Source organism: Sceloporus undulatus, chromosome 4, assembly GCF_019175285.1.
Source record: "Sceloporus undulatus isolate JIND9_A2432 ecotype Alabama chromosome 4, SceUnd_v1.1, whole genome shotgun sequence".
Classification (NCBI taxonomy): domain Eukaryota; kingdom Metazoa; phylum Chordata; class Lepidosauria; order Squamata; family Phrynosomatidae; genus Sceloporus; species Sceloporus undulatus.
The window spans coordinates 199,837,609-199,862,026 of record NC_056525.1 but is presented as its reverse complement, the minus strand read 5'-3'; the positions used below and the strand labels follow the sequence as shown (position 1 = coordinate 199,862,026).

At 41.0% G+C, this 24,418-nt stretch overlaps 1 protein-coding gene across 4 annotated transcripts in view; it reads right to left on the bottom strand.

Moving 5' to 3' along the window:
* The window catches only part of LYN (LYN proto-oncogene, Src family tyrosine kinase), a 63,486-nt gene extending 45,235 nt beyond the window's left edge, over positions 1-18,251 (bottom strand). For 2 of the 4 annotated variants that reach the window (XM_042462729.1, XM_042462730.1), the window contains exon 1: positions 17,887-18,250. The gene's annotated coding sequence lies outside the window, so the exon portion shown is untranslated. Of the gene's footprint in view, positions 1-17,886 lie in introns of all 4 variants that reach the window. The other 2 variants (XM_042462733.1, XM_042462727.1) reach the window with 2 other exon arrangements.
* Between the last annotated feature and the right edge of the window lie 6,167 nt (positions 18,252-24,418).

Genomic DNA, 24,418 nt, shown 5'->3' with positions numbered 1-24,418 from the left:
AGATGGTGTGACTTTCTAAAGTTCATTTGGGTGCTTTGAATGCTAAGAAGCCTGGCTTGCTTGGACAGTGATAGTGGTGATGATGGTGATATTGATATCAATCAGCTTCTGAGGCATGCACTCACTGTTCCTGAAGGCGAGACAGTGTCTCATTCCAAAGTGTGTTTTAGGTGTATTTTATGTGCTTTCCCTTGACCAAGTACACACTTCTGAGAAGTACACTTGGCACAGTGTATGTAGGAATTTTTTATTATTATTTATTTTTTGGCTTCGGCCCCCCAGTTGTCTGAGGGACAGCAATCCGGCCCCCGGCTCAAAAAGGTTGCCTACCCCTGCAATATGCTGTGTACACTTCAAGACTGAATATTAACAAGGCAAGTTCCCATTGCATAAAAGTTACAAATCCATTTGAGACAGGTCATCTTACTCCCAGAACATAAAACAGTATTTTTGCTTCTGTGATAGCATTAGGCAACACCCCTCCTTTCTGCTGGTACTTCCCTGTGGGGGAAAATACTGCATTCTTGTACAGAGGAAATGTTAAGATATGGGTTGTGACGCTGTATGTCAGGTGGTTCTGGGTCAGGTCAGAGGTCCATCATTATTTTGGAGGGCTGGAATGGTAATTGCCTGGTAGCAGATGATTCATACATAGCAAAGGAGGGAGTCCTGAATGAAATACCTATTCAACAGTAGAATCTAATAGATGTAGAGTTTACACAACACACAGTGAGAAAGAAAATAACTCCAAGACAGAAGGCCCCTAGGCTTTTGACTATTACAGATTTAATATTACAAAAATTTAAGTATATTTTTGTTCATGGATCTCAGAACTGGAGTGGGGAGGCTGAACCTCCCTGAAATAATCTGGCAAAATTGGACCACCAAAATTCCTATGTAGTTGAACCTCCTCAGAAATTATCAGATGTGTACTAAATTATGAAACCCTAAAAAATATTTAAGATATTGAATGTACACTGAATTCTCCCAGGAATAATAAAGGTTGTGTGCAAGCTATCCTATGCACATGTATGTAGAAGCAAGCTCCACTGAACACATAGAGGGCACTTCTAGGAACACCTTGCGTTTTTATATTTAAGCATGTTGCAATGATAATAGATGGGAAATAGAAATTTGCCCTCCCCAGGCAAGTACGTAGAAATAGACAAAATTAATAGCCATCTGTCTGCCACCTTAAAAATAGTTCTGGGGTCCCTGCTTTTAATCACAAGGAATCCTAATATTAAATATAGATTATCACCACGTATATTGTAAAAGCCATAAAATCTTTAGAAGATCAATATAAGCAAAAGAGCTACTGTGCAAATAATGCAGTTGTTGAAATCCTTCAATTACATCTTTCCAATGAAGAACTATAGAATATGTCCAGATGTGGGAGGAGGAAAGGGTATTTTTAAGACACAATATATGTCCTTTAATGGCATTTGAATGGTGCTATGTAAAATTGGACATGGAAAGAAAGAAAGGTACCATAGCCTCTTTCAAAATCTATCATAGCACCCTCATTACAATGATTTTCTTTTTTACTTTATTTATTATTATAAACATCTATAACTTTTCCACACATCCACTGCTTGGCCAAAGAAGTTTTAAAAAAATAAGTTTCAACCTTTTTTGTGATGGCAGGATTAAAAAAAATTGCAGTAGAGGTTGTTTTACCTAATTAACCTTGCAAGGCAGATGAGTGTGTGTGCCTTCAAGCTACTGGTACCTGTCAACTTAAGACAACCCCATTAATGGGTTTTCTTAGGCAAGGAATACTCAGAGGTGGTTTGTGCCATTTACTTATTCTGAATTATAACCCACAGCCATCATTGGTGGTCTCTCATTCAGGTGAGAGCCAGTATGGTGTAATGGTATCAGTGATGGACTAGAACATTGGAAAACCAGGGTTCAAATCTCTACTCAGCCTGTGTGACCTAGGGCAAGTTATGCTCTCTAAGCCTGGGAGGTAGGCAAAGGCAAACTCACTCTGAAAGAATTCTGCCAAACTTCATGATAGGTTCCACTTAGGGTCACCATAAGTTAGAAATGACTTGAAGGCACACAAAAACAACATCCAAGTACTAACTAAAGCTGAACCTGCTTAGCATCCAGTGGGATCTGCTGCCCTTAGGGTATTTATGTGTGTGTGTGTGTGTGTGTGTGTGTGTGCGTGTGCGTGTGTATTGTGTGCCTTCAAGTTGTTTTTACTTATGCTGACCCTATCATGAGGTTTTCTTGGCAAGATTTGTTCAGAGGAGGTTTGCCATTGCCTTCCCCAGGGACCAAGTGTGACTTGCCCAAGGTCACCCAATGGGTTTCATGGCCAAACTGGGAATTGAACTCTGATCTCCAGAGCCATAGTTCAACACTGGAACCACTATACCATACTGACTCCCTTTAGGGTATTTAGGCAGAGGTATTCTGAGGTCCTTCTCTCTCTAGCCTCCTCTAAAGCCCTGTCCCACTCGCAGCCAAATGAGTCTCCTTCCCTTACTCCTCCACCCCAGCTGCAAGGCTGCCATCACTGCACTGCACTGCTCCCAAGGCCTTCCAGATAGCACAGCTAGTAGGAAGCTCTGTCTGAAGGAACTCTCAGATACCTCATAAGGTTAGTAAGGTGAGCACTAAACTATATCTCAGTATTTTGATGAAATTTTCCCCAACCACAAATTGGTAGCAAATTCCCTCTCATCCTCATTTTTGCAAACACTTGTGAGAATTTATGGGTGCAGGTTAATACCAGCATATTTCAAATTAATCAATAAAGAGACATCAGCAGATAGCATCTAACATAAGGCAGTTTCCTATACCCTGAGATGGCATGTACTGATACCTCTTTATTGATTAAGATTGCATCTACATGGCAGAATTAATGCAGTTTTAAACTACTTTAACTGCCATGGATCAATGCTGTAGCATTCTGGAATTTGTAGTTTCACGAGATATTTAGCCTTCTCTGTCAGAGAGCTTTGGTGCCACAATAAACTACAAATCCCAGGATTTCATAGGATGGAAACGTGGCAATTAAAGCGCTGTCAAACTGAATTAATTCTGCAGTATGGCAGCAGCTTTGATCCATGAGTTAGTCAATCTAGCCCAATATTGCCTGCTTTGATGGGCAGCAACACTTCTGGCTTTCAGGCAGAATGCTTTCCTAGATCCACCTGTATTCCCTGGTATTCCCTATTCCATCTAAGTACTAAGGCTCACATTGCTCAGCTTCCACAATCAGACACAATCAGGTATGTCCAAGGTAGTCTTAAGATCAGACTGGTCAGTGTCCTTTGCATTGTTGGCTGTCTGCTGTTCACTCTTGACAGAACTGGGTTTCAGCTATGGGCTGCCATTTTGTTATATTTTTTAAACATTCCAACTTTTCCATCAATCCAGGGCTTTGTGAGGGGAAATGACATGCTGTGGCTTTATGGTGACTGTCATGGTTTTGTGATACTGAATCTAGGGTTTTTATTTCCCATTCAAATCATGCATTCTTTACTAGTCTACTGATGAACCAAAATCATCTTGCTCCTCGTAGCTGCTGGCACAGAAAACCAGCTGTTATGTCACAGAAGAAAAACACAAAGGCTGCTTCAATTTTCTATCTCCATGCTATGACTGCTTAAAAAAAAGCAAAGTGGTCCATAAGTCCATGAATAAAATATGGACTATGTTGTCCATATGTAAAATAAATAAATCAGTAATACTTTCATCAGAATGACTGAGGTGTCACAAAATGAGCATTTTCTTGCATCACTGCCAGCCTTCTAGTCTGGAGATGAAGACCCAGTAATCATAAATCCTTAACAACTCTTCATTGAGTTAACACTCTTAAGGTAGATCTGCATTACCTATATAATGCAAATCCCCCCTGTGTTTACACTACACAGCCCCCAAATTTCAAATTGGGTCAAGGCCGTTTATAGAATACCCAGACCCAATTTGAAGTTTTTACCACCTGTCCTCCACTGGAAAGACTTACCTTTTGCTCTTGGTTTTCCAGAAAACCCAGGGCACAATGCAGTGATGATGGGTGGCTGCCTTTTCATGCAGTCCCTGTGAGCATCCCTACTGAGTTGTTCTGCAGGTGCTGGGGTGAGTTGTTGAGATCAGAACAAGGCTGGGCACCTCATTCTGACCTCAGAGCAGCCCATGCCCACAGCAGTGACACCACTCAACTCACAGGGACCGTGGGAGAAGGCAGCCACCCATTGTCACTGAGTTTTGCTGAAGCAGGTGTGGGGGGTATTTGAGTTGAATCTGGAGCCAGAATACTGGGACAGCCCAGAGTATTCTGGAAAATGTAGATAAGGCTTCAGCCTTGCAATTGCAGAAACACATAACAGCAAACATAGAAGACCAGAGTTTTAGACTTTGTGATTCTTCCTCCATTCTTTCATATTTAGACTGATGAAGAGTGAAGAAGAAACCGAAACCTCCCACATTTTATTTATCAGTGCCATTCATTTCCAGCCTACAATGCCTATATGATTTGGGGTTTTATGTAATTTCTTCTGGATGTTGGTTTTTGTTAGCTACTTTGCACACATTAATGCAGAAATCTATAGAAGATCATAACCATGTCATTTGTACTTCAGCTGTCACAGAAAAATTCTGCATATTATTGAGAATGCATCAAGCCAGGAAATTGTGCTTTTAGAGTGGCAAGTACACTCAAAAGGGGGTTTCAGAAACATTAAACAGTCTGCATCCTGTATTCCTCCCCTGCCCAAGAAAAGTTTAGATTCTGCTTTAGATTTTATATTGGAGAAACACAAAACTCTGCAGCATAATGGGATACATTGTGGACTGGCACAAGACTAGCAGAGAAGACAACCCAACGCTATTTTAAAAACTCCAATATTAAATCCACAGTTCAATGTAGATAATAATATTCAGCATTTAAATAATTCGCATTTAAAGAATGATGCACACTCTGGTACAATACAGATTGCCTCTAGATGCTTAGTAAGTTTATGGCTAAGTTAGAGCTTAACTGGGAGTTTTCCAATTCAAACTAGGGACATTCTGAAGTGTCACTTCCCCAGACTCTGCTGTTTCAGTAGTGTTCTATGAATTTATGGCAACAAACAAACAGCTCCATACCTATAAGGGGCCAACATAGCAATATTTTTACTATTCCACTAATACTAACCAATCAGTCAGTGAGGCTGTCCCCTCCTTAAATATATGCATGGGACACCAATGATCACATGGTGATAAAGAGTATGCCACAGGATACAATGCATAGACAACTGTGCTACCAGGAATTGATAACACTGCTTCCTCCATCAGAAACCTCACATAGTACCAGTGGTATCCAAGTAGATTCCAGAAGCTTCCCAGTAGACAGGTTTGAAACCTGCTTGTGTGCCAGTGACTCCACATATTCACTGCTCAGCAACATTGCTCAAGGTGCATGGCTGTTAGTGCCTGTGGAAGTGGAAAGGCTTTTTGCAGGTCAGACGGAAGAAAGCTATATGCATCAGAAGGGAACCTGCAGCACCAAGCTCACAAGAGACAACTGCAAGACAGTCCTAATAATGAGGTAGGAAAAGGCAGCATAATGCATAAGGGGAGAAAACTTACCTTTTGGGGACCCTATTGGAAACAAACTTATTTGGAAGAAAGAGAGCCAACTAGACTAGAAACCAAGTTACTGTACCAGCATTTGGGAGAAATGCACTAAGCATGCAGCCAGAGGATCAGCAAAAAAAGAGAGAACCATGATGGAGCCTCTTTGAAGACATGCTCTCTTCCTTTCTCCTTTATCCATGCATCAAACCTTGGCATCCTAATTGCATAATCTGCATGAAATGGTACCTCAACCAAAATGGAATCTTAGGGTTGAGTCCTGCCATAATCCTCACCCACCTTCAAAGCAATGGAACTGGTGTAATCTTCCAGTGTTTCTAAAGAAGAGCATGATGGCCACCAACACAATGGGCAAATGAACTAACATTAGAAACTCTGGACACAGAATGGGAGAAACAGAATAATCAGCTCTTGAAGAGGGGTCTTCTCAAAACTCATCAGCAGGACAAATAAAAAGCCTTTTTAACAACAGCATGGCTTAACAACATTTTGCCACAACAACACCAGAGTACACCTCTCATTTCATGTTGGCTGAACTAGTTATTTTCTGCTGAGGTACCATTTCATGGCAGATTATACGGTTAGGATCCCAGGGTTTGATGAATGAATGAAGGAGGGAGGTACATCTTTAAAAGAGGTCCCATGATAACTCTCTCTCTCTCTCAACAATGGCACCTTTTCATCCTGGAGAGAAGTAACCAGTGGTGTTCCACAGGGCTCTGTCCTGGGCTCAGTACTGTTCAACATCTTTATCAATGACTTGGAGGAAAAAATTGGGGGAATGCTTATCAAATTTGCAGATGACACCAAATTAGGAGGAAGAGCTAATACTCCAGAAGACAGGATCAAAATTCAAAATGACCTGAATAGACTAGAAAGCTGGGCCACAGCTAACAAAATGAACTTCAACAGGGACAAATGTAAGGTACTGAACTTAGGGCGAAAAAATGAAATGCACAGATATAGGATGGGGGACACCTGGCTTAAGGAGACAACATGTGAAAGGGATCTAGGAGTCCAAGTAGACCACAAGTTGGACATGAGTCAACAGTGCGATGTGGCAGCTAACAAGGCCAATGCGATTTTAGGCTGCATCAATAGAAGTATAGTGTCTAGATCAAGGGAAGTAATAGTGCCACTATATTCTGCTCTGGTCAGGCCCCACCTGGAATATTGTGTCCAGTTCTGGGCGCCACAATTCAAAAAGGACATTGAGAAACTGGAGCGTGTCCAAAGGAGGGCGACTAAAATGGTGAAGGGTCTTGGAAACCTTGCCCTATGAAGAACGCCTTAGGGAGCTGGGTATGTTTAGCCTGGAGAAAAGAAGGTTAAGAGGTGATATGATAGCTCTGTTTAAATATTTGAAGGGATGTCATATTGAGGAGGGAGCAAGCTTGTTTTCTGCTGCTCCAGAGGCTAGGACCCGGAGCAATGGATGCAAGCTGCAGGAAAAGAGATTCCACCTCAACATTAGGAGGAACTTCCTGACAGTAAGGGCTGTTCGACAGTGGAACACACTTCCTCAGAGTGTAGTGGAGTCTCCCTCCTTGGAAGTCTTCAAACGGAGGCTGCATGGCCATCTGTGGGGGATACTTTGATTTGGATTTCCTGCATGGCAGGGGGTTGGACTGGATGGCCCTTGTGATCTCTTCCAACTCTATGATTCTATGATTCTATGATTTTTCTCTGCTCCTTTGGCTGTATGATTACTGCTCCCCACCAAAGCACAATGTGAATCCTTCTCCACTATAGTTTATGCGATCTAGCTGCTTCATTTCACCCAACTCATCATCAAACTGTCAGGAACTAAAAAAGGAACAGATTCAGGAGGATGCTATATTTCCCCCAGCTGACACCACAATGGCAAAGGTATGGACAAGGTACACATACTGACTGGAATCCTACTGAATGCCAGCTGCACATTACACTCCACCGGTATAAATGCCCAGAAATACATTGAGGAAAGGGGAGGCCATGGGGGTGAAGCTGCACCCATAACTGACTAAAAAGGATGCCAGCCATTGCGCAACTGCAGAAATGTTTGTTTATGAAGGTAGTGGATATCTCAGAGAACATACAACCCTGGCAGAACTGGGAATTTCATCAGTGTAATGTCCCCAGAGGATTCCAGCCCCTGATGATGTGGTGATCGTGAATCTATTGCACTTTTATCTCAGTGTGCAAGCCCCACTGTGAAGACATCCAAGGTGAGCAAAAACAAAAGGGGATATGTTTTCTGTCTGCTAATTGTCACGACCAGAAGAAAGAAGTGAAACAGTCCCAACTCTAATTGAATGTAAACACCATCAAAGAGGAATAAGCTTGCCAGTCTTTTTGTTCAGGCAGGGATCCAGTGCCTTTGAAATCTACAGAATAGACAATAAAGAAATTCTACTTTCCTCAACACACAGTGTCTCCATGCCTGATAAGTACTTGTTACATTACTGTTCTTAATACACTCTAAAAAAAATAGAAGCTCTGTTAGAAAAAAAGAGGTGGTAACCATATATGTCCATTGTATTGTTGGAAATCCACTCCTCATTCAATTGACTGTTGCTTCATTTATATACCACTTCATACCGAACTATCAGTGTCTAAGCAGTTTACAACTGTAAGCTAATTGCCCCCCAAAATCTGGGTACTCATTTTAGCGACCTTGGAAGGATGCAAGCCTGACTCAAGCTTGAGCCTTTTCGCTGGTATTGAACTTGCAACCTTATGATTTTGACTGAGTGACTGCAGTACAGGCATTTAACCACTGTACCACCTTATTAGACTTAGGCACCATCTTTTCTGTGCATTTTGAATGGCTGCCTGGTTGCCTATACTCAGATGGAAAAGAACTATGAACAGCAAGTTCTGATGACCCAGATGTTCATCAGACATTGTCTAATTGAAAAAATTTTTAAAAAAAGATGCTGTTACATAGATGCTGTTACATTTACTGTATTGGCATTCAACAACAAAGGCTGGTTGTATGGGTATTACTGTTAGATACTTTGGCAGGTTACAAACCGCCAAAAAATACGTATTGAATACGTATTAGGGTTAGGAAGGGGCGGTGCTTCCGCACCCTCCTAACCCTAATACGTAGTCAATACGTACAATATGGCGGCGCCCCTTCCACATGGGGGCCGCCATATTGACGTAGCGGATGCTGTGTGTCTGCACATCGCACGGTGCTTATGATGTCGCGAGTGCACCATTGGTGCCTCGCGGCATCATAACCGTGCCGCAGGAAGAAGCTCCATTTTGGAGCTTCTTTTTTGCTCTGCGAGGGAGTTGCGCGGTTTGGCTGCTGCGGCTTCCTCGCGGAGCAAACAGCAGCGCCGGGAGACCGCCGCAAAGCGGCGGTTTGTAACCCACCATAGATTGGTTCACGGCAGAAGATTATCTGCAATGGAGGATGTATTACGTTAACAGTGCCTCCTATACAGAAAACAAGAGACATCAACCATAGTTAGTATACAGTTACGCTGAATTCAAGGGGATTGAAGTATCTCTGTGGCTGGGTGTATCTGAGCATTCTACATACCCATTTCCTTTCTGGCAGGGGTAGAGGAGCTACAGGACAGATTACCTGTCAATCAAAACCATATCTCTCTGGTACACCAAAAAGATTAACAAGGAGAGGGGATATCTTGTATTTGCAGACCCACTTGAAGACATGGAGTTGAGATTCCTTGTTGTTGTGTGCCTTCAAACCATTGCCAGCTTATGATGAACCTAAGGCAAACCTATGATTGGGTTTTCTTGGCAAGATTTGTTCAGAAGAAGATTGTCATTGCCTTCCCCTGAGGCTAAGAGTATATGACTTGCCCAAGGTCACCCAGTGGACTTCTTGGCCAAGTGTGGATGCTTACATGTGGAGTCCTGAAACTGGCTACGTGTAAGGTTTCTGATAAGACAAGTGTTAATTTAGTCACATTTAATTTTTTAATTGCCACTATGTTCTTGACTGTTTGTACACAGTATGCCATCAGCAAGCTTACTTATGTGTTCCTAATTTTGTAGACATGGTAGCACAGCAGTGTGGTTCCATAATTCTGCAGCCAGTTCAAATTTTTTCTATTACTGTGCCTAGGCAAGCAATCACTGATAGGTGGTATAGAAATGTACTTGCTACTGCTATTTTGAAAATTCCATTGAATACAATGGGAATATTTGAATTTATACCCCCCCCCCCAGACACACACACAATTTGTTGCTAGCTTTTGGCCACCAGGAAATGTCTGCTCTATTCTCTTGCCTATTTAATTGATTTTGATGATAATTTTAAATGGCTTTTCCTGTTACCTTTACTTGGATTTCAAGTCATCTGTATTGTTTTCCCCCTCTGTTATTTTTATTTCCTGTTCTCCGTGACTATTACTGGATTTCAGCATTTTATCTTGCAAGTTGCTTTGAGGACATGTCATTAAAAGTGGGTTAATAATCCTGTAAATTATGACAAAAAATGCAGGCATAATATAATGCCATTATTGGGAGTGAGATCACCCTGTGAGCAAGCATGTGATTCCAACTGCCTTTCACTTCACGCCTACCACACTTTCAATCTGTATAAGTTTCTAGATTCCTCTACTGCAATTAGTCTTTGATCTCTGTTAGTGCAAGGCAAATGTGGAGTAATTCTATCAGTGCAGTAGGATTATTCTGTTAGTCACTAGTGAGCTAGGGTCTCTGCTACCAGACAGTTGGATTTTAGAGTCCTTGTTAGCCAAAAGTTATCAGCTATCCAGTAGTATAGAAAGGGTTAATTTGTATTAGTGATTTCATTAGACTTTGTTAGATACTTTTCTTTTTTTGCATTAGTTTGGCAATTTGAAGCTGGGAAGGCTGAAAAGAGACTGAGGGGTAAATACTAATCTGCTTGGTCAGTTCTAAAAATTATGTGCGGGAGATGGGTCACACTTACATGTTTTTTATTTTCTTTGTTGTTTATGCACTGTAAAATCTGTGGAAGTTCATGCTCCATTGGTCTTGCCTGCAAGGGGGGAATCGCCTCAGCCCTGGGGCTCTACATAGCTAGCCATGGGAACTGGATTGCCAGCCAGGAATAGTCTGGGTAGAATTAGTTGCTTTATGAGGAGTTGCTAGACAACTTCAGTGAAAGAATTAGGATCCTTTTCTGCTGTATACCATCTGCTGCATCATTTACCACCACTGGTACTCCAGGGCCAGATTAACTGCATCCTAAGAACTGGCAGAAATAATATCAGAGCCACAGGCAACAATCTTTGAAAATTCCTCGAAAACAGGAGAAGTTCCAGTGGACTGGAGGAAGGCATATGTTCTCCCCATTTTGAAAAAGGGGGGGGGGGAGAGGACTCAAACAATTAGCACACGCTTAGCTTGACATCAATACCAGGAAATATTCTAGAGTAGATAATTAAACAGGCAGTCCGTAAACATTTAGAAAGAAATGCCGAAATGATAAAAAGTCAGCATGGGTTTCTCAAAAACAAGTCATGCCAGATTAGTCTTCTCTCTATCTCTCTTTTAAATAAAAATTCCTATCTTGATAGATGAAGGGGATACTGCGGATGTAGCAGATCTTGATTTCAGTAAAGTCTTTGACAAGGTCTTGCAAATAAACTAGTAAAATGTGGGTTAGACAATGCAATTGTTTGATGGAGTTGAACTTGGTTGATTGACTGAATTCAAAGGATGTTCACCAATGGCTCTTCTTCATCCTGGAGAGAAGTGACAAGTGTGGTGATGCATGGTTCAGTCCTGGGCCCAGTGCTATTCAACATCTTTATCAATGATTTGGATGACGGAAAAGAGGGTCTGCTTATCAAATTTGAAGGACCCAAAGGAAAGGATCAAAATTCAAAATGACTTTAATAGATTAGAAAACTGGGACAAAACTAACAAAATAAATTTCAAAAGGGAAAATGCAGCATAGTACAGTTGGGCAGTAAAAACAAAAAAACACAAATTTATAGGCTGCTCTGAGAGACTTTGTGGCAGAAGAATGGGATATAAATATTCTAAATGAAATAAATGAATGAAAAATGAAATGTATAGATATATGATGGATGACACCTGGCTTGACAACAGTATATGTGAAAGCAATCTAGGAGTCCTAATAGAACACAAGTTGAACTTAGGTCAACAGTGTAATGCTGCCGTTAAAAAGCCAATGTGATTTTATGCTGCGTCAATAGAAACATAGTGTATAGACAGAGGGAAGTAATAGTGCCACTCTATTCTACTTTGGTCAAGCCTCACCTGGAATGCTGTGTCCAGTTCTGGGCACCACAGTTCAAAAAAGGTGTTGACAAGCTACAGTGTGTCTAGAGGTGACCAAAATGGTGAAAGGCCTGAAAACCATGCCCTATAAGGAGCAACTTAGGAAGCTGGGTATGTTTACCCTGGGAAAGAGAAGGTTAAGAGGTGATATGATAGCCCTGTTTAAATATCTGAAAGGATGTCACACTGAGGATGGAGCAAGTTTGTTTTCTGCAGCTCCACAGAATAGGATCTGAAGCAATGGATTCAAACTACAAGAAAAAGACTCCACCTCACAACATAAGAACTTCCTGACAGTAAGAGCTGTTTGACAGTGGAACACACTCCCTTGGAGTGTGATGGAGTTTTCTTCTTTGGACGTCTTTAAATAGAGGCTGAAAGGCCATCTGCCAGGGGTTCTTTCATTGTGTATTCCTGCATGGCAGGGGCTGGACTTGATGGCCCTCATGATCTTTTCCAACTCAAATATTCTATGGTAAACTGGATGGTATGAAGTATGTGGTGGTTAAGTTCCTGTCTCAAATACACTCCAAGTTTCAAAGGAAATTATTAATTACATAACAAGGTGGTTCTTTCTGCTGCACAATGAATGTCTCACATAAATCTAAATATATGCACGTTCCTGCTGGTTTTAACCTATCAGAATCTATGGTTAATTTACCGGAAGCAGATAAAATCATGATATAAAGTCATAAGCATATAATCATATATTTATTATTTTACTTATATGCTCTACACTATAGCATTACAGTTCTCAAAGCAGTATACAATCAAATGCAGTATTTACAATAATCAAATACTGTGAAACTAAACCAACAGTTATAATATAGTAAAACAGACTTTAAAATAAAACAACAACAACAGAAAATGTTTATAAACACACAATATCTAGATCATCAGCTTTGAAGGCTTAGCAAAATGAACATCCCCTTTCCAGGTATGACAGCAAGGGAGTAGATCTAGGAAATTCACCTCAAGAAGGAATTTTATAATGCCAATCCTGAGATAAATGGTATTCCTAATAAAGGACTTTTTTTTCTTTCTTGACAATGGAACATCTTGTAAGACTCCATCACTAGAGCTTTATTCCACATATAAATATCCCTTTAAATAACTTAATTCAGGTTGCACTTGAGCTTTACCTATTAACATAATGTCTGAAGAAGGAATAATGAAACATTAATCTAAACAAAATAGTGGATACGGTTAAGGATGCAGCATTACCAAGAGTCATTATTTAGTGTATGATAGCCAAAGGGCTCTTGTTTAGCACACATACCAGCTCTTATTATCAAAGTAGTTCAAAGAAAATAATCAAAAACAGTGTTTCTGAAGCTATCAGATGTAGCAGACAGCAGGGTTTTTCCCAATATGCAAGGGACCAGCACTATATTTGTGCCCATTGGCTACAACTTTTTCTTTCTTTCCTGGAAACTCACCACAGACTAACAACCAATGGCTCACACTGGTCCATAGGCCACTACTTTCAGTAGCACTGATTTAAAACACTCAATTTTCTTCTGGTATAAACATGCAATAATGAAACCTCAACAATAGGAACTCTGAACTGTGAAAAAAGAGCTATCTTCCCAAGTAACTGGATAGTGTTAAGGTCTCATAGACAAAGCAGGTACCCTATCTGAAAGGCACCAGATCCTATCTGATCTTAGAAGCTAAGCAGGATCAGTGCTGGACAGTACAGTACTTGGATGGGAGACCATCAAAGAACACCAAGTGCTGTCGTTTATATTTCAGAGGAAGGAACTGGCAAAACCACCTCTGAGTATTCCTTGGCTAAGAAAACCTTATGAAATTAATGGGGTCACCATAGTTGTCAACAGGAAACATGAAGGCACATACACATGAAGACAACATGAAGGCATGTGTTCATATACAGTCATGGACCAGAATGCTGCTGTTTACTCCCAACTAGAGCAGACCGACTGATCAACTGTTGAATGGTGAATCAACATGTTTATAAATCCACATGATTTAATGGGTCTGCTCCAGTTGAAACCAACAATAAGCTAATGTCTGCTAGACATACAAAATGAGATGAAGTCTGGGATTTTGTCACACTCCTGGTTTCACTTCCATTCTTTCTCTGTGTATGTGCCTGCACACATACAGAGCTGCACAAGCTTCCTTTCATTTTTCCATAGATCTACTCTGCTTCACTTCTGAAGGATGTTTTCCGCTTCAGAGCAACACACATGTTGAATATGCCTTTCAAATTGTACAATGGCATCACTCTTAGCAAGCCTAAGACTACACAAGTAACTATGAGATAAGGAATGGTTTTGGAGCATCCAAAAGAAATGTAGAGCAATCTTGAACCTAAGCAGTTTGAATGTAGCACTGATCACTCTTTTACTATGTAAGTCATGCCAGGTTGCCGGGGAGGGACTTTTGACTCTCCAGATGTTGTTGAATCACAACCCCAGTCAGCCCCAGCCAGCACAACCAAAGCTGAACAATTATAGAAGGTGCAAACCAACAACATCTGGAGAGCCACAAGTTGACCACTTTTGCTGTAAGGGATGGGCAAGCTGTAAATACAGAAGACACACATGTTACCTAGTTATTGCCTTTGTTCCCAAGGCAAAAAAAGAAAAGAGGAAGGTGTAGTGCAAACTCTGCTCCAAACTGTCTTTGTTCCCTTTTGAGTGGCTAAGAAGAGAGGAAGTGGATTGGGGGTTACACTATAGGTTTTAGAGAAAGACCGTTTAAAATGTAAGAACAATTCAGTGCTTTCATTTATCTCACATCTTATGTGCTCAACAGCAAATTATGATTAGTCATTTAAATCACATTTACTCCCCAAAAAATTGAGATATCTAGAAAACATATAAGTATCAGGATAACTGTTGCTATGAATATAACCTAGAAGAAAGGGAGGTGATGGGATTTAGTGGTTAGCTTGTGACATGGGAGATCCTGGTTCTAATTCCCACTCAGCCACAAAACTCACAGGGTAACTTTGGACCAGTCACTTTCTCTCAGGAAAACCTCACTATAGATCTATTGTAAAGACAAACTAGAGAGGAGGGAATTTGTTTTCTGTAGCTGCAGAGACTAGAACACAAGCAATGGATTCAAATTACATGAAAAGCGGCTTCACAAAAAAAAAAAAAAGGAAGAGCTGCTTGACTGTATGAGTTGCTCAATAGTGCAACAGACTGCCTCAGATGGTGGTGGACCCTCCTTCTTTGGAGGTCTTTAAAGAGAGGTCAGATCTCTCAGAAATGCATTGGTTGTGTATTCTTGCATTGTAGGAGGATGGACTAGGTGGCCCTTGCGGTCCCTTCCAACTCTATGACTTCTTAACTCAGACTAAACAATCATGAATGGAGAAAAAGAAAAATAATATCACTAACCCTTGCTTTGGGTGAGTCACAGAAAAGAAGGGCAGCGATCACAAACTTTATTCAATCTTCTTGTTATCTATACAAGATATCTATTGAACACTGTGTTATAAAATCACATTGAAGCTAAAGCAACCTGCGAATGGATTATTTGCAATTAAGACAAAGCCTTTGTTGGAGGGTGGATCAGTAAAGAAGTATGTCTCTACCTGAGTTCACAAGGCTGTCTTTTAAAGTGACAACTTGGTAAAGCTTTCTGATCTTAACAGGAAGACTGGAAAATGTGAGTGATACAGAGCACTCAAAACAATAGCTCTGATGTCCTTTTAAAAATGCACCAACACTGAGAGGCTAAACTGGATCAATGGCTCTTCCCCTGAGGCTAAACGAAAAGTAAGCCACTGTGAAAATAACAGGGACTTCTTTTTAACTACAGTAGTTGCATGATGTGTAGATAAAAGCTAGGGGTCAGGCGCACAAACTGTCCATTTTGTATCACACTTCCTCTTTTTGAAAAATGTGCTCCCCATATGGTTTAGATTTAAAGGCTTTAAATTTAAGAAAAGAGAGACTGAGGAAGGACCGAGCATTATCAGGTTTCACAGCTTGATAAGACAAACTAACCTTCACTGATACATACAGATTTCCCCTTCTCCACAGTAGATCTGAACCAGTTATGTTTTGCGCACAAAAATCTGTGAGTTAGGGCTAAAGGTGGGAGGACAGGGTTTGTGTCACAACACCATCCCAGAGAACTCAGACCTGAGATGAATCTGAATCTTCTATGCTCACAACAAACCTAGAAAGTCTGGGTTAACTGCCTAATTACGAACTTCTCCCAAAAGAAGGGCAATGTAGTGTAGTGGTTTGAGTGTTGGACTACAACACTGGGAACCAGGGTTCAATTCCCAGCTCAGCCTGGAAACCCACTGGTTGACCTTAAGATGTCACACTCAGCGGAAGGCAAAAGCAAACCGCCTCTGAATAAATCTTGCCCAGAAAACCCCATGATAACCCAGCCTTAGAGTCACCATATGCTGGAAAGGACTTGAAGGCACATGACACAACACACACACAATGCTTGTTTAGGTGAAGTTTACACATACTGGCCTCAGTTTTGTTATTACTCATAACTAGATCCACTGAATCTATGGGATTTCCCTATCTGATGATCATTCAATCCAGTTTGGATATCTGATGATCATTGAACAATTTATTCAATGGGAATTCTCTGGCTAAGTAGGACTCACCAACAGGATTCTGGCACACATTTTTTCGGTTGGAGTAAAACTATCTGAAAATGCACCTGGGGAAGTAGACTGAAGTCTACAAAAGCTCATGCTGCCAACTTCTCTCTTTCAGTTAGTCTCAAAGGTGCTATATGATCTCTCTACATACTATCTGAAAACCTGTATTTCCCTTTATAATCCCTTTATAAGCCCACCTGACCCTCACAATCTTGTTCTTTCTGTTCCACCACCCTCAAAGGCAGTGTGCCAAAAAACCTGGGAGAGGGCCTTCTTGGCGGCTGCTCCTTAACTAAGGGGCTGCCTTCCAAGAAAATTTAGGTTGCTCTTTCTAGCATTGGTAAAGACCTTATTAAAACAGCTCTTCAGCCTTTAATTGATTAACCAAAGAAGACGGTGTGCAACGGATGTACTCTTTTTAATGTGGTATTTTTAGATATTAAATTCATGATTCAATTTGATTGTTTAATTTTATTAAGAAAAACTACTACAGATTGTTTTAGCCATTCAGTTTTCACCCATAGCAGTGTTAGCCACTTCGAGTCCCATACTGGGAAAAAGAATAAATAACTATAAATAAAGTGCGCCTTCGCCACAGCAACAAACCCCAATTCCACACACCTCTCCCCAAATATCTCACATACATATATGTATGGTAGAAAATATAGATAGTGGGTGGATAGCAAGATAGACTATATAGAGAGCCAGTGTGAAGTAGTAGTTTGAGTGTAGGACTAGGACTCTGCAGACCTGGGTTCGAATCCTAGTTCGGCCATATAAACCCATTGGGTGACCTTGGACTCTTTCAGCCTCAGAGGATGGCAATGGAAAACCTTATCTGAACAAATCCTGCTAAGAAAACCCCATGACAGGGTTGCCGTATGTTGGAAACGACTTGAAGGCACACAAGAAAAACAAAAATGTGGAATATGTGTATATACGCACACACATTTTCTACCTTGAGCAAGTCACACTCTCTCAACCTCCGGGGAAGGCAATGAACAAACCTTGCTAAGAAATCCCACAATAGGCTCGCCATATGACAGAAATGACTGGAAAGCACACAACAACAACAAAACACAACAACAACAAACTATAGAACGTGTATACACACACACACACACAAAACACACACATATATTTCTGCCTTGGGCAAGTCACACTCTCTCAGCCTCAGAGGATGACAAGGAACAAATCTCGCTAAGAAAACCCCACGATAGGCTTGCCATCAGTCGGAAACGACTTGAAAGCACAACAACAAAAATCTAGAACACACACAAACACACACACACACAGAGGCATATATACCCTCCCTAAGCCAGATGGAGAAAACAAAGCAGAACAACAAAGGCAACCCTTTCCTCTTTCCCTCCATCGCCTTTTCCCTCCCAAATTTCAAAGCCCTGCTTCCCGTGGCAAACCTGGTTGTTTCTCCAACCGCAATGGATCCGGGTTATTCTTCCAGTGCGGATGCAAAGCGGAGGAGGCTGGACTTACTTGTTCCCAGGAGCAGTGGCTGGGTTTCAGGGATGGGTTCCTCGCCCCAGAAAGAAGCCCAGCAGGGAAAGAGGAGGCAAGGAAAAGCACCCCCAAAGGAGCCCGGTGTCTCCTTCTCCTCCTTCTCTCTCTGAGCCCCAAAATGGGGAAGGAAGGGAAGCCCCGCCAGAAGCCCAAAGGCAGAGGAACTTCTGTGGAGGGAGATGGCCCAGGAGGAGGAGGAGGAGGAGGAGGACTTCCTGGTCCGGGGAGATTTGCATAGAGTCCTTCGGGAAGGCCAGGCTGGGACTTCTTCTTGGGGGCGTGTGGACGGGAAAGTGGAGTGGCTCCGGAGCAAGGGGAGTTTCAAGCCCTGACCCACTGGGATGGTCAAGAGGGCTGAGCAAGGCACACACACAGCCCAAGAAAGGAGGGGGGAGTCCCACTCTTTTCCAGGGAGGAAAGGGAAAAGGAGACCAAGGCTGCATCCACACAGGAAACATAACCCAGTTTGGCACTGCTTTAACTCTTTCTGGCTCAAGGCTATGAAATTCTGGGAGTTGGAGTTTGTTGTTGTTCTGTTTCTCCCAGTCACTTTTGACTTATGGCAACCCTAAGGGGAACTTATCATGGGGTTTTCTTGGCACGTTTCCTCAGAGAGAGGTTTGCGCATGCCATCCTCTGAGGCTGAGAGAGTGTGACTTGTGGGGGTTTATTGTCTCACCGCTCAAATCACGACATCACCCTGGCTCCATTAAGTGCGTTGTTGTTGTTGTGTGCCTCCAAGTTTGTTTGTTTACTTATAGTGCCCCTATCCTAGGCTTTCCTTGGCAGATTTCCCCCACGGGGAGGGGGGGTTTGCCCTGGCCATCCTCTGAGGCTGAGAGAGTGTGACTTAGGCTCAAGCGGGAATCGAACCCTAATCTTTAGAGCCATAGTCCAAAACTGGCTCCATTAACTAGTAACTGGCAGTAATTCCTCCCGAGATAATTAACTAGGCCCCTTCCTTGTTCCTGGAAGGAGAGAAAACATTGGCACGTTGTAAGGAGTAATCCAGTAAACTTTTACTGTTCTAATATGTGTACATTTTATTTGTCCTTTGAAACTGATGTGTGTTTTAACTAATGTGTTTTGAATGATTTTGTTGTTTGTTAATTGTTGTTTCCCCTCATGCACACCTCAATCCATGGGGAGAAGCAGATAAGAAATAAATAAACAATTATTAGTATTGCAAATATTATTATTCAGCAATAACTGGCAGCTGACTCGGAACGCCAGTTGTCCGCTTCTCCCCTGCCCTGGACTGATTTATGCCTGTTGTTGTTGTTGTGTGTTGTGTGTATCACTTTATTTGTGCAATTGCATGTGATAATCATTCACACAATTAATCGCCATTTTCGTTTTATTTGCAGGATGCTTTAAATGCACTTTAATCTCTCTCTTTAATGCTGAAATTAGCCCCAGTGTGATAAACTCCTATGACATGGAGGAAGCCAAGGTTTTTAATGGGGCTGGTTTTAACTTTTTTAAAAAGAAAACGAAAAATTTGGATTGCACAGTTGCATATGATTGTCCTTTACATACCTCTTTAATACAGCTTTAATACGTTTTCCTTGCATACATTTTGCTGTTACTTGCTATCAAATTAACTTTGTCATCATTGTTATCATTTACATTATTATTATTGGCCAGACTCCTGCTGTTAGTCCTGACCAGAGTAGAAACCCATTCAGTCAGTGGGACTAACCTACATGTTGATTCCCCATTTAACAATTGACTGAATAGGTATATTCAAGTTAGAACTAACTAACTTGATGGTGATGGTGATGATGATGATGTGTGCCTTCAGGTCATTTCTGACTAATGGAGACCCTATCATGAGGTTTTCTTGGCAAGGTTTGCTCAGACACGGTTTGTCATTGCCTTCCCCTGAGGCTGAGAGCATATGACTTGTTCACCCAATGGGTTTCATGGCCAAGCTGGGAATCGAACCCTGGTCTCTAGAGTTGTAGTTCAGCACTCACACCATGATGCCATGATGGCTGTAACCAACAGGATACAGTCAATATTATTAACTTTATTTATACCATGCCTTTCCCTCAAAATTAGGACTCAGAATTTAAAGCAAGTACAAAAGAGTTAAATCCCAAACTTCAAGGGATTTTGGACCAGTTCCCAGAATTTCAGACTTTTGGCCTACATGATTGAGGCTTCCTGGAGCCGAAGTCCAAAATCTCTTAAAGGGCACAGTTTGGGCATCACTGGGTTAAAACATACAAAAAGTAAAAAGACCCCGACAACATAAAACATAATAATGACATAATAATGGCATAAATCATTAATAACACTAAAGGCAGTTTAAAACATACAGTACAATTAAAATGTAACAAAAACTTTTAAAACAATACATTTTAAAAAGTTCTTTGAAAATCTTTGCATAAATACGTCTTTGCCTAGAAACTTACCGTCAGCCTGTGAATGAGATTTCTCCAAGAACTTTATTGCCTGTACTTGTATGACCACATAATTTTGTCAAATTTTCATTGGTCGTTTTTCACCACATCTATCATTTTTGTACGATTCTGATTTTTTTTCTCCATTGGTAATGTGCCTTCCCCCTCTATCCCAAATCCCCAAGAGGAGATGTTTGAAGAGCAGTGATATCACCCTTGCTTAGGGTGTCACCTAGTGTGGTCCGTACTCCCCGCACCCTCTTAGTGACGCCACTAGTCCTATGAGCTTTCAAAGACTTGAGCCTGTTACCTCAGATGCATGAAGTGCAATTCATGAAGGCCTGAGATCAGTGGGTCTTATTCCCAGATAATATGTTTAAGATTGAAGTCTTAGTTATTTCAATTGCCCTAAAAGCACTTAATTGTGGTTAACCTATAGCCTTGGGGAACATATGGTATTTCCATTTTGGCTCCCTAGCTATATGTAAAATAGAGTAAGCAAGGGGTTTTCTTACAAGGAAAGCAAACACAATTAAGATTGTTAAAGAGGTAAAAGAAAAAGTCTTCCTGAGGATGAATCAGTATGCCTTCTGATAAAGAAAGCCTTGCTTTTAGAATTGTCTAACAATAACAACAGTCATGTAGATAAGAGTGAGTGACAGTTTTTTCAGACAAAAAACTACTTCATGGGATACTTATTTAACATATAACATTAATGGCCACTAATGTGGAAGCCATTTTAACTGATTAGATACATTCATAAGCACATGTCTCGCAACAATCATGCTGACAATGGAACTTACTTTGGACTTAGGAGCTGAGAGTATGTGACTTGCCCAAAGTCACTCAGTGGGTTTTCATGACTGAGCAGGGATCCAAACCCTCATCTGCAGAGTCATCATCCAATGCTCAAACCATTACATCATGCTAAGTGATAACAGCTAAGTTATTACTTAGTTCTGCTTTTATTCATGGATCACAATGCTAAGATTCTTTTTATTTGTAACTGAGAACAGAATTTGGGGCAAAACTGTCCTGGGTGTGGTTTTTGAACAAGAGTAACAATGCTTTGTTTGTTGCTGTGGGCTAATCCGACTAGAGACAGAAAACAAAACAAATCTGTATCTTCTATTATGAATAAAATGGCAAACATTTTGGTTATTTTGGCTAGCTTGCAACATTGTTTCTTCCCCTGGCGTAAGTTCACCAGTGGCAAAGACAATGACTGTTCAACTATGGAAAGCCTCAGATCTTCATTTGATGATACAATAATTATTAATTTATTATTTACCAGCTTAACATTTGACATTTCCTCTGGGAAAAATGAGTCACAGCTGCTGCAAAGTTATGTTGCCCTTGGCCTCTTACAGCTGTCAAGGCTTGCAGTAGCAATAAAAACCACTGGGATAAATTCACCCTCTCCAACTTGGCAACCTTAATATATTTTGGACTACAACCTCCATTATCCATCATCACACTAGGTTTGCTGGTTAGATTTGCAGAGGGTTGTACTCTGGAACGTTGCTACTCCAAGAGGTGGTCTATGGATCAACACTTTGGCTGCCAATGTGAAGCAAGTTCCCAGGAAAGAAATACAGTCAGACCTTCATATACATGGATTCAAGCATAGACGGTTTGAAAATGTTCAAAAAAAGTATAAATTTCAAATATCAAACTTTGTTTTCCATTTTTTATAAGGGACACCATTTTGCTATGTCATTATATTTAATGGGACTTGAGCATACATGGATTTTGTTATACATGGGGGATCTTGGAACCAAACCCCAGCCTATAACAAGGGTCCACTGGCAGTTTTAGTCAATGGGCACAAATACAGTCACTGGCATTACGGGGGGGGGGGGAATCTGATCCCTACAGCAGATAGGAGAGCCAGTGCAGTGCAGTGGTTTGGGCCTTGGACTGGAGATCAGGGTTCAAATCCCACTCAGCCATGGAATCAACTGGGTGGTTTGGGGCATGTCACATACTCTCAGCCTCAGAGGAAGCAAAGGCCCTTCTGAACAAATCTTACTAATAAAACTCTGTGGTAGGTTTACCTGAAGTTGAAGGCACACAACAGCAGCAGCAGCAGCAACAACAACAACAGATAGCCTGAGAAGCATTTATCTATAATGCCCTGTATGACTCAGGTTCAGATTATTTGGCAGAATGTATCTCCCTTTATGAGCCGCCCTGGGCTCCTCAGGAGAGCCCCTTCTCTCAGTCCCATATTCATCACAAGGACGGTTGGTGGGAATGCGAGAGAGGGTCTGCCCCTAGACTGTGGAACTCCTTTCCCAGGGAAGCCAGAATGGCCCCTTCCTTGTTGTCCTTCTGCTGGCAAGCTAAGAATCTTTTTCTTTTGTTTAGACAGGCATTTAAAATGGAACATTGTTAAAGTCCTGGGGTTGGTGTATTGTTTTAAAGCAGGGGTAGGCAACCTGCGGCCCACGGGCCGGATGCGGCCCGGCAAGGCCTTGGGACCGGCCCCAGCACAGTCCTGCCGCCAATTGCAACCGGGGCCTTTGGCCTCTCGCACGCAGGGGCAAGGGGCAATTGTCTATAGACGCCTCAGAAACATGCATTTATATTAACATTTTTTAAAAAATCAGCAAATTTTTTTTGCGTGTCCTCCACTTTTTAAAAAAAAAGTGTCCACCATTTGAAAATGTTGTCCTACATTTGTCCCGGTTTATTTATTTATTTAAATTTTTTAAAAAATTATTTATTTATTTATTTATTTTTGCTTCGGCCCTCCAGTTGTCTGAGGGACAGCAACCCAGCCCCCGGCTCAAAAAGGTTGCCTACCCCTGTTTTAAAGTATATAATAGCTGTTGTTATTATTGTAATTGTTATTATTTTTATTATTATTTATCTGGAATAACTGGAAGTCACTAGACTGGAGAAATCCACACCATTCTGTTCCATCTTTCCAGATCTGTCATGGGAATAACTAAGTATTTCTCCCTATCTGTTCCATAGCAGAAGGTACACCATGAGTTATTTCTAGGACCCTGAGCAGTCTACATCTCTAGAACTGAACAGTCCTGTGTCTGTGAAGATGATTGAGTTCTTCTACACTTCATGTTAATGAACTTGACTAGAAGATGGACCTACAGCTTGCCTTCAACATAGGGACAAATCAGTATAAAATACAATCTTTTCTATATGCAAAACAGTTCTGTAAAACTAAATAACACTGTCAAGAAAGCAAACAAATATTGTGCAGTTCAAGGCAGGCTATTATAAACTTTTGATATGTTAATAAGGTCAAATGAGCAGTGGTTTCCTTGCAGACTTTCAAAGAAATTGTCTATTTTAAATTCCTTCAGATTTGACATTTTCAAAAGCCAAGATTACTAAATGTCTCTCCATAGGTGCTCCACTCTATGCATGAGATGTAGTAGACTGAATCTACACAAGCCTATGCTACAAACTTCTTATTCTTAGTCTCAAAAGTGCTACCACATATTAATAACCAACCTGAGATTTGAACCAAACACTTCACAGCTCATTTGTTTAATTATTGCCACTCTGTACTCATTCATAAATTACTTTAGAAAGGTAGATATTTCATTATTGTATAGTAGCATTCATATTTAGAATGAAGTTATTTGAAAAGCAAACTACTGCATAATACATGAGATCTTAGTCTGAAATCCTTTAGTCTTGTGGAATAAGGAAGTGCATTTATTTATGTAAAGTTTGTTGCTACAAAGGGCCTTGGAAACCTGAACTGGTTTCTTGAGGTGCATTCCTTAATAAGGAAAGGACTGTTCTAGGTGATTAGACTGGGTTAAATACTGAAAACATATAATAGAAGATTGATATTACAGGAAGTAAAAGGAAACATTAAAAGCCAGCTCACTAAGTACACCAAAGTGTTTTGGCAGGCCTTTAAATAAAAACCCACACATTGATTACAATTGGCCTTTTGTATCCACGGATTCCTTACCCACGAATTCAACCATCCACGGTTTGAAAATATTTTTTAAAACATATCAGTTCCAAAAATCAAACCTTG